The following is a 16,034-nucleotide window of genomic DNA, read 5'->3' as shown; positions in this document are numbered from 1 at the left end:
TTTCAAAACTCAGCCACATACCTTGCTTGGCTCACACCTTGAACCTGGTGGTGCAGTGCTTCCTCAAAAATTATCCGGAGTTAACAGCCCTGCTCCAGAAGGTGCGAAGACTGTGCGCGCACATCCGCCGGTCGCCTGTACACTCCGTTCGTATGCAGAAGCTGCAGCGATTGCTCCACCTTCCCAACCACCGCCTCATTATCGACATTGCAACAAGGTGGAACTCCACCCTGCACATGGTGGAGCGGCTGTGCGAGCAGAGGCAGGCCATAATGCATTTGTGGGAGGATACACGGCCAGGCACTTTGAGAGCAGACATGGAGTTGACAGGCGTGCAGTGGTCGAAGCTGAAAGACCTTTGTAAAGTCCTTCAGTGTTTTGAGGAATGCACACGGCTGGTAAGCGCAGACGACGCCATCCTAAGCATGAGCATCCCACTTATGCATCTGCTCATGCAAACTTTGACGCACCTTAAGGAGCAGGCTTCTGCAGCCAATGTTGATGAGGAGGAAGAGGAGGAGGGAATCCTTGATGACATTCAGCCATTGTCTGCTCAGGGACCTCTCCTGGACGAGGTGGAGGAAGAAGAGGAGGAGGAGGAGGAGGATGATGGGGATGATTACTTAGGGGAGGAGGATGCATCTCGTGGGGCAAGTGAAAATGTTGGCGTGGCAAGGTCTGGTACAGGGTTTGTGCGTGACTGGAGGGATGTGGATTTGCCAGAAAGTGCTCCTCCACCCAGCACTCGCAGTGCATCATTGACACCGGGAACATTGGCCCACATGTCAGATTATGCCTTGCGGATCCTAAAAAGGGACCCCCGCATTGCCAAAATGATGAACGATGACGACTACTGGTTGGCCAGCATCCTGGATCCACGCTATAAAGGCAAATTACAAAACATCATGCCACAGGAGAACCTTGACCTAATATTGGCTAATAAACAAGCAACTCTGGTAAATCGGTTGCTTGAGGCATTCCCAGCACACAGCAGCGGTGATGGTTCTCACACGAGCCGTACGGGCCGGGGGCAGCTTGGCAGAGGTGTTCGTGGTGCACACAGCAGAAGTGGCGTTGGAGACAGGGGTTTCATGACAATGTTGTGGACTGATTTTTCAAATACCGCTCACACAACTGGTAATACTGCATCGATGGAAAGTGACAGGAGACAGCAGTTGTCAACTATGGTTACAAACTACTTTTCCTCCCATATCGATGTTCTCCCACACAGGTCATTCCCCTTTGACTATTGGGCCGCTAAACTGGACACCTGGCCTGAATTGGCCCAATATGCCTTACAGGAGCTCGCTTGCCCAGCTGCAAGTGTGCTATCGGAAAGAGTCTTCAGTGCAGCTGGATCAATCCTGACAGAAAAAAGGACCCGTCTGTCAACCCAAAATGTGGATGATCTAACCTTCATTAAAATGAACCACGCATGGGTTTCCAAGGATTTTGTCCCACCTTCCCCTGATGACACATAGGGTGACAGAAAAATGGCTTGCTTTGGTCCACCTCTTCCTGGTACTTCACCTATTTCGCCTTTTGCATCAGCTGAATGTCCAACATCAACATATGCCACTTTCTAAAACTCCCTAACTGTGCTGCCTCCCCCCCATGGCCGGGGTCACCACCTACCGCATGACACCGTGCGAGTGCCGTTGCCCTGGACAGGTGGGTAGGCCGACTCTTGGGCGCGGGCACTGGCACAGGGTCCCTCATAGTGCAATCAAGTGTCTCTGACGGTGGTGGTGCACACCCGCCGTCAGACACACCGCTGTACTATGAGGGACCCAGTGCCAGTACCGACGCCCACGAGTGGGCCCCCCTTGCTTGGGCAGGGCCCCAGCATTTGCAATCTTTACCTCTCCCTGCTCCTCCGCTGTGTAATCTGGGCCGTCAAATCCATACTGTGCCTGACACCGTCTGAGCCTGCCTCCTGAGACATATATTTTGAATGTGTACGCTATCCATACATGTTATCCGGGGATACGGTACCCTTTCTAACCTTTGTGCAATCATGTGCAATCCATACTGTGCCTGACACCGTCTGAGCCTGCCTCCTGAGACATATATTTTGAATGTGTACGCTATCCATACATGTTATCCAGGGATACGGTACCCTTTCTAACCTTTGTGCAATCACGTGCAATCCATACTGGGCCTAACACCGTCTGAGCCTGCCTCCTGAGACATATATTTTGAATGTGTACGCTATCCATACATGTTATCCGGGGATACGGTACCCTTTCTAACCTTTGTGCAATCACGTGCAATCCATACTGGGCCTAACACCGTCTGAGCCTGCCTCCTGAGACATATATTTTGAATGTGTACGCTATCCATACATGTTATCCGGGGATACGGTACCCCTTCTAACCTTTGTGCAATGACGTGCAATCCATACTGGGCCTAACACCGTCTGAGCCTGCCTCATGCTGTATAGACATATATTTTGAATGTGTACGCTATCCATACATGTTATCCGGGGATACGGTACCCTTTCTAACCTTTGTGCAATGACGTGCAATCCATACTGGGCCTAACACCGTCTGAGCCTGCCTCATGCTGTATAGACATATATTTTGAATGTGTACGCTATCCATACATGTTATCCGTGGATACGGTACCCCTTCTAACCTTTGTGCAATGACGTGCAATCCATACTGGGCCTAACACCGTCTGAGCCTGCCTCGTGCTGTATAGACATATATTTTGAATGTGTACGCTATCCATACATGTTATCCGGGGATACGGTACCCTTTCTAACCTTTGTGCAATGACGTGCAATCCATACTGGGCCTAACACCGTCTGAGCCTGCCTCATGCTGTATAGACATATATTTTGAATGTGTACGCTATCCATACATGTTATCCGGGGATACGGTACCCCTTCTAACCTTTGTGCAATGACGTGCAATCCATACTGGGCCTAACACCGTCTGAGCCTGCCTCATGCTGTATAGACATATATTTTGAATGTGTACGCTATCCATACATGTTATCCGTGGATACGGTACCCCTTCTAACCTTTGTGCAATGACGTGCAATCCATACTGGGCCTAACACCGTCTGAGCCTGCCTCATGCTGTATAGACATATATTTTGAATGTGTACGCTATCCATACATGTTATCCGGGGATACGGTACCCCTTCTAACCTTTGTGCAATGACGTGCAATCCATACTGGGCCTAACACCGTCTGAGCCTGCCTCATGCTGTATAGACATATATTTTGAATGTGTACGCTATCCATACATGTTATCCGGGGATACGGTACCCCTTCTAACCTTTGTGCAATGACGTGCAATCCATACTGGGCCTAACACCGTCTGAGCCTGCCTCATGCTGTATAGACATATATTTTGAATGTGTACGCTATCCATACATGTTATCCGGGGATACGGTACCCCTTCTAACCTTTGTGCAATGACGTGCAATCCATACTGGGCCTAACACCGTCTGAGCCTGCCTCATGCTGTATAGACATATATTTTGAATGTGTACGCTATCCATACATGTTATCCAGGGATACGGTACCCTTTCTAACCTTTGTGCAATCACGTGCAATCCATACTGGGCGTGAGAACGGCTGGCGAGCTGTTAAGCAAGCTACAGCACCTGTCCAGACAAGTACAGGGATTCCCTAGCGAGGAGACTTATTTGATTGTTTTCTATGTTGGGACAGCAATTTTTGGGGAGCACTATACTCTGGAGAATGATAGATGGGGCCCACCATACACTGGAACATTCCAAAGGTGGACATCAGACACTGGAGCAGCATTTACAGGGCCCATTATACACTAGAGCATTAGAAATGGGACCCATTATGTTTGGAGCATTATTTGGGCCCATAAGACAGTGGAGCTTCATCCATGGGGACCAACATATACTGTAGCATTATGTGGAGCTCATCATATACTGTTTCAAACATTATATGGGACCAATGATTTTGTATGGAGAAATAGATGGGCCTCGTCATGAGATGTAAAAAGTGAGGTATTTTTCATTGTACTATACCGCTATTTCTCTGCCGTATCGGAGCATGATGAGTTGTGGTATGTGTTAAAGGGGCGCTCTTTCGCCCAGGGCACATGAAAACCTGCAGCCAGCCCTCCCCCCCCACAAATTTAGCCAAATAACCCCCATTTTTCAGTGCGTAACTTGTATTATGAAGTTAATTAAGGTTGACAAGCTTAAGTAAGAAGAATTGATGCTTTTGGCATTCAAATGGGCACTGTAGGTGTGTTTCCTGTCCTCCTCTCACTGCCGACTTTTATTCCCCATTGACTTACATTGGGTTTCGTGTTTCGGGACGACCCCGACTTTTCCCTATAATCGGACGATCTTGCTCGACCTGACTTTTGGAAAAGTCGGGTTTCACGAAACGAAACGCGACCCTAAAAAAGCAAAAGTCGCTCAACTCTAGTCGTCACTGTATACAGTTTTTATCCTGAATTGAGAATGATCAGTCCAGGAGGAGAAAGAAGTTAATTTCTCTGACTAGATATATTACAGAGTGGCTTATTTTCAGGTGTGTTATTGATTTGTGAAAATAAAAATTAAATTGACGTTTAATCTTTAAGTTTGAAGAGGATTTACTGCAAAGCCGTTTACGTGTATTCTGTTTAAAAAAATAAATAAATAAAATTAAAAAGTGTCCAGTTTGTCTTATTTTATTCCCTCTGCTCTCCTCCCTCACTAAGATGTTTTTTTTTTTTTGTAAATCCGCCATACATTTCCAAAGATATGGGCCTTTTTTATATAATGACAACTGTTTTGTTCCTCTGGGGCGTGTCTTTAGGCTGCTCTAAGACACTCCCTCTTGTAAACACCATAAAGCTAGCTCAAAATAAAAAGGCCCATATCTCTAGAACTGTGTGGCGGATTTAAAAAAAAAAAACAGATTAGTGAGGGGAGCGATGGGAATAAAATAAGAAGGAAAACTGGACACTTTTTTTAATTGGTGCTATGTTTTCTTTAAGGATGTCTGCCATACCATCGACCAATCTTATCCAAAAATGGTCTTTGACTCCCATTTTTCACACATCACATTTTCTTACTGGCCTTTTCAGTAAGGACGTGTGGTAGAAATCTGTGTTTTTTCCATTTGTGGGGCGGGATATTAAGATATTTTCACCCTCGAACCCAGTCATGGAGCAGGTAAATATTCTTTAGCAGCTTATGATAATAATTTGGGATTGTCGTCCTGATTAGTCATTCAGTCCTGTTGATAATATGGTTTGGATTTGCGGTATGTACCAGAATCTTGGCACGGCATCCTCGCACTTGGATGTTAATAAAGTCTTCAGTTTCGGCATCTGGAAACACCTGTTTCCCACCCTAGAGATTCGGTGTTTTCAGGAGAACACTAAAGATCACGACTAAACCTGTGCAATAACGTACAAAAGCTTTTCTATTTTCTTTTAGTTAACACGTCATAAATCCTACCGCCAGGATGTGCACGCTCTATTAGGTTTCATGTCTGCTAACAAGAAGGATGATGAGTTGATGCCTAACTGCAATGATAGATCATGGACCAGACATGGACTTAGAGTCCTCTGTGGGGCAGTATGGACAGATCGCTGCGTGTTGCGTAGTAGTGCAGTAATCTCTGTTTGTTGCGTAGTAGTGCGGTACTATTACCACAACAGGAAAACACTTGTAAAATGGTGTAAGCGTATCTAGGTTCTGTCTCATATTTACATATTTCTCTAGTATTTACTTTCAATGTAGAAAACCCTAAACTTGCCTTTCTATGGCTGCTCCGAAAATTAAAGAGTCAAGTGATTAATGTGCTAATAAAGAGGCAGCACGATCGGAGACGGGCTCATCCGCCGGATTGAGGCCCTTCTACGACCCTTTCCGGCTCTGCTCGTCTAACGCTCCATGTCCTGGTGTCTCCTCCATGCTCTGAGACTGTGCAAACGGCATGGATGTGCCATCCTGGAGGTGCTGGATTACCGGGGCCACTATTGTTATCGCGTCAGGCTGCCAGTAATGGCAAGGGGCACCAGCAAAATGTAAGACTAGAGAAGGAATTAAAGAGAATCTGTCACCAGATTTCCACTACCCCATCTGAGAGCTGCATTAGGGACCCTGATTCCAGCGATGCATTACTTACTGACTTATTTGCAGCAGTTTTGATAAAATTCCTGATTTATCAGCTGCAGATCTAGCAGTTCTCTAAATGCTGAGCTCTGTATAACCCCACCCACACCACTGATTGGCCGCTTTCTATAGTCAGAAATCTGCCAATCAGTGGTGGGGGCGGAGTTATGCACAGTTCATAAATATGGAGGACTGCCTAGCAGCAGGTTTACTAGTCCTCTAGTAATGATCTGTTGATAAAGCAGCAAACTGCCCAGTAAGTGACACATCACTGGAATCAGGGTCTCTGTCTCTACATTATGCTGCTTTCAGATTAGGTGGCAAAAACCTGCCGACAGATTCTCTTTAACTCCATTGAGGTTAGAAACCCTGGTGGAAGGTGTAATGGTGTATTAGGGTGATGGCAGGATTTTGCTTCCTTTGGCTTTAAAGCAGCCTGTACTCTGCCCTTACGGGATGTCATCAGGAATGTGCTTATGCCTCATGCACAGTCATGTGTGAAGTTGCTGGTCAGAGGACACGCCGCCCGCCGGCGTTTGCAGGAAGGAGTGATTTTTTTAAGTGTGACCTCAGATGAAAAATTAATCTCTTCCTAGTTCCTAAGATCTGTACATGCTTGGAGAATCTGCCGACGTGTACAGGGACCGACCCTTTATTAGGCAAATGTACTCCCGTTTGCACCTCCAGGATCCCACGGCGCTAAATATATTGAAAGCATGGTGGACTGTCCTATTAAAAAAAAATGATGCAAAAATCGGCACCACTTCAGATGTATAGGCATACAGCTGTTATATGTCTGATGTAAATAATACCGCCATATGTAAACATACTGTAGAATGCAGTGTCATTATACGTATCACAGTTACCTATTAATAAGCATTTTCCCTTCCTGTGAATCATTATCGGAGGAAGGTGTAATCTAATGGTTGTCGGGCTCTGGTTACAGCCATTCAATAATTCATTTCATTCTTCTTTATACTATTGATTGACCTCTTTAAAGCTTAAAGGGCAACGCTCCAGTTATAGCTCAGGTTAGTCATGTAGGCAGTCTGCACGCGGGATGCTGTTTTTTTACACCGCAGCTGCTTTTAATATACTTATTACATCACTTCATCTTCTTATCGCTTGATCGTATTGATTGCGTCGCCTCAGTTTGCAATCATCATTTCATTTTTTTTTACCCTAATCTAAATCTAAAATGTCCAATTAATCAACTATACAAATAATGTTTAATAAAAGTCTCCTATTGTTTTGTGTATGCAGCTTCTCTGCAGAGCGATGCGTCTCCATGATTACAGACCACAAATAAACCTGATCTTTTACGCCACACATCTGCCCCTTCCTCTACTGAATGTAGTCAGGAACTATGTCATTTATGTTTAGATATAAATTCCCAAAAGAAGGACTCAAAAAGAAAACTCTCAATTATACACTAGATACAAAAAAAAAAACGAGCAGCAGTTCAACCTCTCTGCATGGTGGACCCCAGGTAGTATTAATAACCAAAAGAGCGTGTAAAACAATTCAAGTTTATTAATCAAAAAATAGATAAAAAAAAAAAATTAAGGACAATATCCAATCAGAGTAGCACAATAGCAAAATTTTAGAGGGGTAGAAAATAGACAAGTATAGCCGTGTATATATATATATATATATATATATATTCCATATGCAAAGATATTCCCCAATTAGATATTCCAATAGGAGTTAGGCTGTGTTCACACGTAGCATTTTTTTTCGCGGTTTTTACCTCGGATTTTCCAATAAAACCGCGAAAAATAAGCTTCCCATTCATTTCTATACATTTTCCACTTTTTGTGCACATTGATGCGTTTTTTACCGCAAAAAAGCCGCATTGCGGTAAAAAAAGCAGCATGCTCGTTAATTTCGCTGATTTTTCCGCGTTTCTGATTATTTCTATGCGTTTAGAAAACGCGTGTAAAAAAAACGCATAAAAACCGTGGTACAAACACGCGGGAAACGCGCAGAAAAGAAGCCGCGCGGTTTCTGGGAAGGGAGTCAGGTTTTCCAGCAGAAATTTTCTGCTACGTGTGCACTTAGCCTTAGGGAGGGGGTATAAACGGAAATGCAACATAAAGTGCAGAAGTGTATGTATGTGCAATTAAGCAAAATAGATTAATTGTACTTATTACCTAAACTAATCTGATGAAGTAACATATGCTGCACTACACATATTAGCAGTGCATCTATATATCCCTAAGTTTAAAGTTCAAAATGTCCCAACAGGGGTCATGCATTGAAAAGGGAGATAAAACTAAGATGTAGCCTGAAGTGCAGTAGTGCATAATATTGTGCAAAGTGAGCAATAGTAATCGAGTATGAGGAAATAAGCACAGTGACATAAAGTGCAAAGGTGCACATTATACAAATAAAACAATAATAAATTAAAATGCAAAAGTAAGGGCTATAACTTACATGATGTCAGTGAATATAAACGCCAGCCTGCCGCCTCTACGCGCGTTTCAATGCCGGTCTTCGTCAGGAGGCGCAGGTACAACCATCGCTCACTATGTACGGAGCGGTGTGATTGAAGGTGCACCGACACCGCCTGTATGACTGAAAGCCGGAGGCTGCCGGGAGGTATATCGTTCATTTCCTCCTGTTAGTCGGGACTTCAGTGTGGCAGCCACAAAGCTGCGTTTTTTGACACGACGGGTTCCCTTTCAAGGTACATTCGCACAGGACTGACCTGTAATGGAAATTGTGGTTAAAGAGGATATCCAGGACTTTAGAAAAAAAAGCATGTAGTTGCTAACAGAGGCAAGTACTTGTCTATTGTGCCTGTCGCCGGTCAGTGACCGCACCTGTTGGAGATACGGCTGCTCACCTGTCAGAGCAGGCGTTTTATTCCTGTTGACAGGGAGGGACTACTCGTGTCACGCTGATTGACAGCCGACTCCCACTGCCTAATTGGGGGAAGCCGGCTGTCAATCAGCATGACACCAGTAGTCCCGCCCTATCATCAGGAAGACAAACCGCTGCTCTGTTGACAGGGAGCTGAATCTCTGGCAGGAGCTGTCAATGACCGGCGCCGGGTACAACAGGCAGGTAGTTGCCTCTGTTAGCAACTGCATGCGTAGTTTTTTTTTTTTTTTTTTTAAAGTCCCATATATCCCCTTCAAGATTTCTTAAAATCTGATCGCCAATGCGCTCTTACCTACAATATTCAGTAATGCATCGTCTTCAGCGGTGGTCTATGAAATCCTTACGCAGTGCTGTTTGTTATTCTGGCTACATATTTCAGTGTTCTCGCTCTATTCCCCCCATTTCTCAGGAAGCACATTCATACTTTCCCACAACCTCCTTGAAGAGCAGATTTATATTTAGCACAACTGTTATCCATTCCCACAATCATATGTTAAGGATGTAATAACTAAACTTTTATATGACATTTTATTATCTATCTTTCTGTCTATCGATATACATTGCTAAGAAAAGGAGGGAACCCCTACATAATACATCGGATTTCGATGAACCAATTCAAGTTAAAAGTTTTTACTGATGAGAATTGTCTATTTTTTCCTTAAGAATGAAATGATGCAAAAAACAGTCAATGAAACCAAAATCATCAACCAGATCACCCCAAAAATCAAGATAAAAAAAATTGATAATCACAGACCGATCCAAATGGCGTGAATTTCATCATGACCACTCAATGTGACTCAGTAGTGTGTATGAGCCCCACGTGCCTGTATGCATTCCCGACAACATCTGGTGAAAGGTCCTGATGATGGTTGTCTCCTGCCAGACCTGGACCAGGGCATCAGTGAGCCCCTGTAGTCTGTGGTACTACTCGGTAGCGTTGGATGCACTGATATTAGAGTTGATGCGAATCACAGGTCCATTAGTCATGCCAGTGATCTGTGGCCACTGAACAGATGCCCTGAGAACCACCTCCTGGCATCCGTGGCTCTTCTTTGATTAGCTGGCAGGCACGACATCATCATTGTGGCATGTTGCATATGTTGCATCAAGCCAGACAAGCTAATCAAAAGAAGAGTCACCAATACCAAGATGTTGAAGCTGGTTCTCATGGCTTCCAGTGGCCAGTGACCAGGTCCTGGGAATCAGTTTGCACCAACTGTGTCTGGTACTGTACATAATGTCCTGGAGGTTCTCACTTGGATTCAGAAATTGGAATTAGATTAATGAGGGACATTCAATGGCATCCTTGGTTTTGTTCTCCAAGAATATCCTACAAACTCTGGCCACATGAGGTTGGGTATTTTCCTGCACCAGGAGGTACCCACTGCACCAGCTCAAAGTAAGACAATGGGTTTGAGGATTTTATCCCAATACCTAACAGTTGGAAGTTGTGGGACCACCAAGGATATGAATCCATAAATCACCATTAACCCACCACTAAACCGGTCATGCTTGTTCACCACGTCATCTCTAGAGTCTTTCACAGTGACACGTCTGCTCATCGTGAACTTGATCTCACCTGAAAACATAACGGGCATCAATGACGGACCTGTCAATTCTGCCCATCAAGCACAAAGTGCTGGGCTGTGAGCACAAGTTGCTCCATGGGATGTCAAAGCCTCAACAAGTTTGTTTCTGACAGTTTAGTCAATGACCTGTACACCAGAAGGGCCTTGAGGTGATTTTGTGGGACTCCTGCTGTGATAGACACTTTTCCTGCTGCTGGATTGATGCCCTTCTTACAGTCCTGTCCGGCTCTCCTCATGTAAGGACCAGTGTCGTGGTATCCGCTCTTGAGACAGAAGACAAAACAGACCTTCATGTGACAGCCAGTATGGATGTGCCATCCTGAAGAAACTGGGCTACCTGTGCAACCGGAATTGGCTGCAGGTAGTGCCTCATGTTGGTAGTAGTAACAATGACACCAGCAACTTATGGCACTGGCAATTTATGGTTGCAGATTTTCCCTGTTGAGATGAAGGAGTCAGAGTCAAAATTTGCATGAAACCAAATTTGTTGCTAATTTTACTAAGTATCATCCATGGATCCGCAGCAAAATCTGCAATTTCTTGTTGATTTTTAAATATCTGCACCTCCGCCAATGACTGACAGCGGCTCAGCATTAGCGCTGATTGTCAATCGGTGCTGGGGGCGCGATTGCAGCTGCCGCTCTCTATACACTTAGCGATGACTGAACCGGCGCTGCCCCTAAGACTGGAGCGCAAACACTTCAGCGAGAAATAAAGTTCATTTCCTCCCAGCTGCGGGGGTCTAAGTGCCGGAACTGGATAGATTCACAGAGCTATTAACCTGCAGATTAACCCCATATCTGCATGATAATACTGTTTTTATCAGGTGACAGGTTCCTTTTAAGACACTGGCTAACCGCTGAGCTTTCCAAGGCGAAGCCAGTACAATAAAAAAACGGCGGTCTTTTTCCTGCAGCGGCTTCACTGACAGTTTTTCTGAAATTTCTACGACATTGATGTGCATTATGTTCATTTTTGCGATCCTTTTTTCCTGACATATTTCAGGCAGAATCCACCTAAAAAAGATGTGTGCACATACCCTCCATCTACCACAATTGTGACCGTGTGAACATACTCTGTCAGTCTATTGGCGAGACCAGAACAGAAGATACAACCACCAAAACCAAGTTGGCTGTGGCTCTATAACCCCTTTGCGCACCCTGACGTATGTGTAATTTACATAGTTTAAAAAAATTATGTGTAGTAACAACGTTTTTTTTTCATTATTCTACCATTTGACTTTTTTTTCCCATTCCACCCCTTTTTGATATTTTTCCCATCCCCTTTTTGATTTTTTTCCCCATTCCATCCCTCTTTTTTCTCCATTTTTGAGTACATTAGTAAAATGAATGGTGTAATTTACATCTACAGCTCTTCCCCCCCAAATACTGAATACATACAGCAGATTTTGGGTGGGGAAAACATTTCAGGGATTGTGAAGATTTTTTTCAGATTTTTTTACAGGAAATGGCTGATGTGCAGAGGACATTATTGGTCAAAACTTTCTAAAATAGGCGAAAAGAAAACAGTTTTTATTGTTTTGTTATTTCAACGGCCAAATGCAAAAGATAAAGGAAAGGTGCATATCTGCGGCCAACACAATGGAAAGGAAAGAGGAAGTCAATTACCAATCTGCAGCAATAGATTATCAGCTCCAGCCTTTCAAGCAAGCGTGTCCGTTACCAGCCAGTCATTGCAGGGGCCCCCCCCTCGTGAACAATGACTCCCCTCGTAGAGATCATACAGCGCACTGACCCCGGCTATAGGAAGCAATGTTAACAGGCAAACTGTGCTCTTCGCCCTTCCTGCTCCCACAAACAGGATGCTATTAGCCAGAAAAAAAAAATAGTGAAAATGCAGAAACCCGGCCAGGAGATATCAAAGCTAACGCTCCGAAAAGAAAACAGTCATTTATGTGCGGCACAGACAGCGGTTGGCGTGTTTATTATTTGTACACTATTATCCATATTTTCTCATTATGTTACTTTTTTACAGTTTATGGGAATACGTGCCTTTAGATGTCAGTCATTTCCAGGATTTCACTTAGGTTGTTTCCTGTCAAATATTGATATGTGAGGAAGGAACTTTATGAAAGACGTAATGCAGTGATACGTGATTGTAGGAATTTACTGTACATATGTATACTGGGGTCGGGTACACGGCCTGCAACCCACAGCGCTTTTCCTTGCATACCCAAAGTTTTGGGATGTTGAGAAATGTTCTGCTGTGTGCATAACATCCATAGTTTGCCATGAAGGCAAAGGATCCCATCCACAATGGAAAAAAGTTGGCATAACCCACTGATTTAGTGGGATCGGCCATACATTGAATGTGTATGTTGACTTCCCAACCATCCCCTGATAGACTACATCTGGGGACATAAGGATTGGGTGGTTGAACTCAAATGTCTGATCCTTTTGTTCAATGGGGTCATAGACTTCTTCCAGAAGAGTCTGGAGGAGGGCAGGGAAGTGTGGAGGTGAGCCGGGGAGTCTAAAGGGGTCTGGAGGTGGGCAGGGAAGACTGGAGGTGGGCCGAGGAGTCTTTTGGAGTCTGGAGGAGTGCAGAGGAATCTGGAGGAGGTCTGGGGAGTCTGGAAGTGGGCCGAGGAGTGTAGAGTAGTCTGGAGGTGTGATGGGGAGTGTAGAGGAGTCTTGAGGAGGGCAGGGAGTCTGGAGGTGGGCTGGGGGGTCTAGAGAAGTCTGGATGTGGGCCGGGGAGTCTAGAGGAGTCTGGAGGAGGGTAGAGTAGTCTGGAGATAGGTGGGGGCATAGAGGAGTCTGGAGTAGGGTAAAGGAGTCTGCAGAAGTGCAAAAGAGTCTGGAGGTGGGCCGAGGAATCTGGAGGTGGGCCGCGGAGTCTAGGGAAACTGGAGGAGGGCAGAGGAGTTTGAAGGTGGGCTGGGGAGTCCAGAGGAGTCTGGAGGAGGGCGTTGGAGTCTAGAGGAGGGCAGAAGAGTCTGGAGGTGGGTCGGGGAATCGAAAGGAGTCTGGAAGAGGAGAGGGGAGTCTGGAGCAGGAGAGAGGAGTCTGGAGGAGGGCAGAGGACTTGGGTTGCGTGTGCATCACTGAAAGCTGAAATTTACATTTATTCTGTTATGGCAATTTCTAGTGTATATATTTGTAAATCTGTCTGGCCCTCCCCCATCTCATTAATCACACGTTTTTGTTTTTTTTAAAAGTTGTACATTTTTTTGCACAAAACGTGTGTGTCAACATTTTCTACTTTTTTCCTGCCCTAAAACTGGTGAGCAGGCCCTGATCTATTGACCCATTATATAAAATATACAGAATATAGCATTGATGGAGGGGTAGGTACAGTTACTTAGGTACACAAGATTTTTGAGAGTCATATGGTAAGGGGACAGCGCAGGCCTTGCATTTGCATCAATTTTAAAGAAATGAGAGTTAGCTCTCATTCAGAAGAGTTCAGTTTTTGTCCATGTGCACTGCATTACACCCATGAATTTGACACGTCCTCCCTGCTTCTCCTTTATATCTGCTCGATATCTGGGGAACCATGCATAATCTCACCTTGTGGGGTATCCTTGATCATTAGGAAGGTGAGAGAGCAGCCTAAAACTACACAGGGGGGACTTGTTAATGATATCAAGGCAGCTGGGACCACAGTCACCAAGAAAACCATTGCTAACACATTACGCTCTAAAGGTTTAAAATCCTGCAGTGCCCACAAGGTCCCCCTGCTCAAGAAGGCACATGTGCAGGCCCATCTGAAGTCTGCCAATGAAAACCTGGATGATTCTGTGAGTGATTGGGAGAAAGTGCTGCGGTCGGATGAGGCAAAAATTTAGGTATTTGGCATTAACTCAACTCGCTGTGTTTGGAAGAAGAGAAATGCTGCCTATGACCCAAAGAACCCCATCCCCACTGTCAAGCATGGAGGGGGAAACATTATGTTTTGGGGGTGTCTCTGCTAAGGACAACACATGCACAGGACAACTTCACCGCATCAGTGGGAGAATGGCTGGAGCCATGTACCGTAAAATCCTGAGTGACAACCTACTTCACTCCACCAGGACATTAACCCCTTCATGACCGGAGCTTTTTTCGGTTTTCGTTTTTTGCTACCCTTCTTCTCAGAGCTATAACTTTTTTTTTTCCCGTCAATATGGCTGTGTTAGGGCTTGTTTTTTGCGGGACAAGTTGTACTTTTGAACGACACCATTGGTTTTAACATGTCGTGTACTAGAAAACGGGAAAAAATTCCAAGTGCTGTGAAATTGCAAAAAAATGCAATCCCGCACTTGTTTTTTTTTTTTTGTTTTTTTTTACTAGATTCACTAAATGTTACTAAATGCTAAAACTGACCTACCATTATGATTCTCTGGGTCATTACAAGTTCAGAGACACCAAACATGTCTAGGTTCTTTTTTATCTAAGTGGTGAAAAAAAATTCCAAACTTTATTTAAAAAAAAAAAAAAATTGCCCCATGTTCCGATACCCGTGGCATCTCCATTTTTCGTGATCTCGGGTTGGGTGAGGGCTTATTTTTTGTGTGCCGAACTGACGTTTTTAATTATACCGTATTGGTGCAGATACGGTCTTTTGATCGACCATTATTGCATTTAATGCAATGTCACGGCGACCAAAAAAAACATATTTCTGGCATTTTGACTCTTTTTTTTCTCGCTTCGCCGTTTAGCAATCAGGCCAATCCTTTTTTTTTATTGATAGATCTGGCTATTCTGAATGCAGTGATACCAAATATGTGTATGTTTGATTTTTTTATTGTTTTATTTTGAATCGGGCAAAAAGAGGGGTGATTTGAACTTTTATTTATTTTTTTTTTTTTACATTTGGCATGCTTCAATAGTCTCTCTGGGAGACTAAAAGCTGCCTGAACCTGATCTGCTCTGCTACATAGAGGCGATGATCAGATTGCCTCTACATAGCAGATTTACTTACTTGCTATGAGCGCCGACCACCGGGTGACGCTCACAGTAAGCAAGCTGGCACTGACAACCATAGAGGTCTCCAGGAGACCTCTGGTTGTCATGCCAACAAACCGGTGACCCGCAATCACGTGATGGGGGTCACCGGTGGGTTTCCTGCCCGATGGCCGGAAGTGCGAATTAAATGCCGATATCAGCGTTTGACAGTGGCATTTAACGGGTTAATAGCGACAGGAGGATTGCGATTCCACCCACGGCTATTCCGGGTACATGTCAGCTAACATGTCTCAGGAAAGATGTGAACTCACCGCCGGAGCCCACATCAAATGGAGGGAGTCCGAAGTCGGCGTACTATTACACCTGATGTTTGAAAGGGGTTAAAAATGGGTTGCAAGACAATGTCCCAAAACATACAGCCAAGGCAACAAAGGAGTGGCTCAAAAAGGAGCACATTAAGGTCATGGAGTGGCCTAGCCAGTCTCCAGACCTTAATCCCATGGAAAACTTATAGAGGGAGTTGAAGCTCTGAGTTGCCAGG

The 16,034-nt window shown here is 44.6% G+C and overlaps 1 protein-coding gene and 1 long non-coding RNA gene across 6 annotated transcripts in view; one reads left to right on the top strand and one right to left on the bottom strand.

The window, feature by feature from the left end:
• LOC141059724 (uncharacterized) overlaps window positions 1-9,352 on the bottom strand; it is a 53,953-nt gene extending 44,601 nt beyond the window's left edge. Inside the window, exons 1-2 of the long non-coding RNA XR_012222587.1 lie at window positions 9,291-9,352; window positions 8,545-8,818 (exon numbers count right to left, since the gene is read on the bottom strand). This is a non-coding gene — a long non-coding RNA (uncharacterized lncRNA). The remainder of the gene's footprint in view (window positions 1-8,544; window positions 8,819-9,290) is intronic.
• EXOC6 (exocyst complex component 6) overlaps window positions 1-16,034 on the top strand; it is a 319,253-nt gene that overhangs the window by 65,192 nt on the left and 238,027 nt on the right. The window lies entirely within an intron of this gene.

The sequence above is a fragment of the Dendrobates tinctorius genome, unplaced genomic scaffold (assembly GCF_039654945.1).
Source record: "Dendrobates tinctorius isolate UK_male_01 unplaced genomic scaffold, ASM3965494v1 ptg000230l, whole genome shotgun sequence".
Taxonomy (NCBI): Eukaryota; Metazoa; Chordata; class Amphibia; order Anura; family Dendrobatidae; genus Dendrobates; species Dendrobates tinctorius.
The sequence above is the reverse complement of the archived record's forward strand: the minus strand, read 5'-3'. Positions and strand labels throughout refer to the sequence as shown.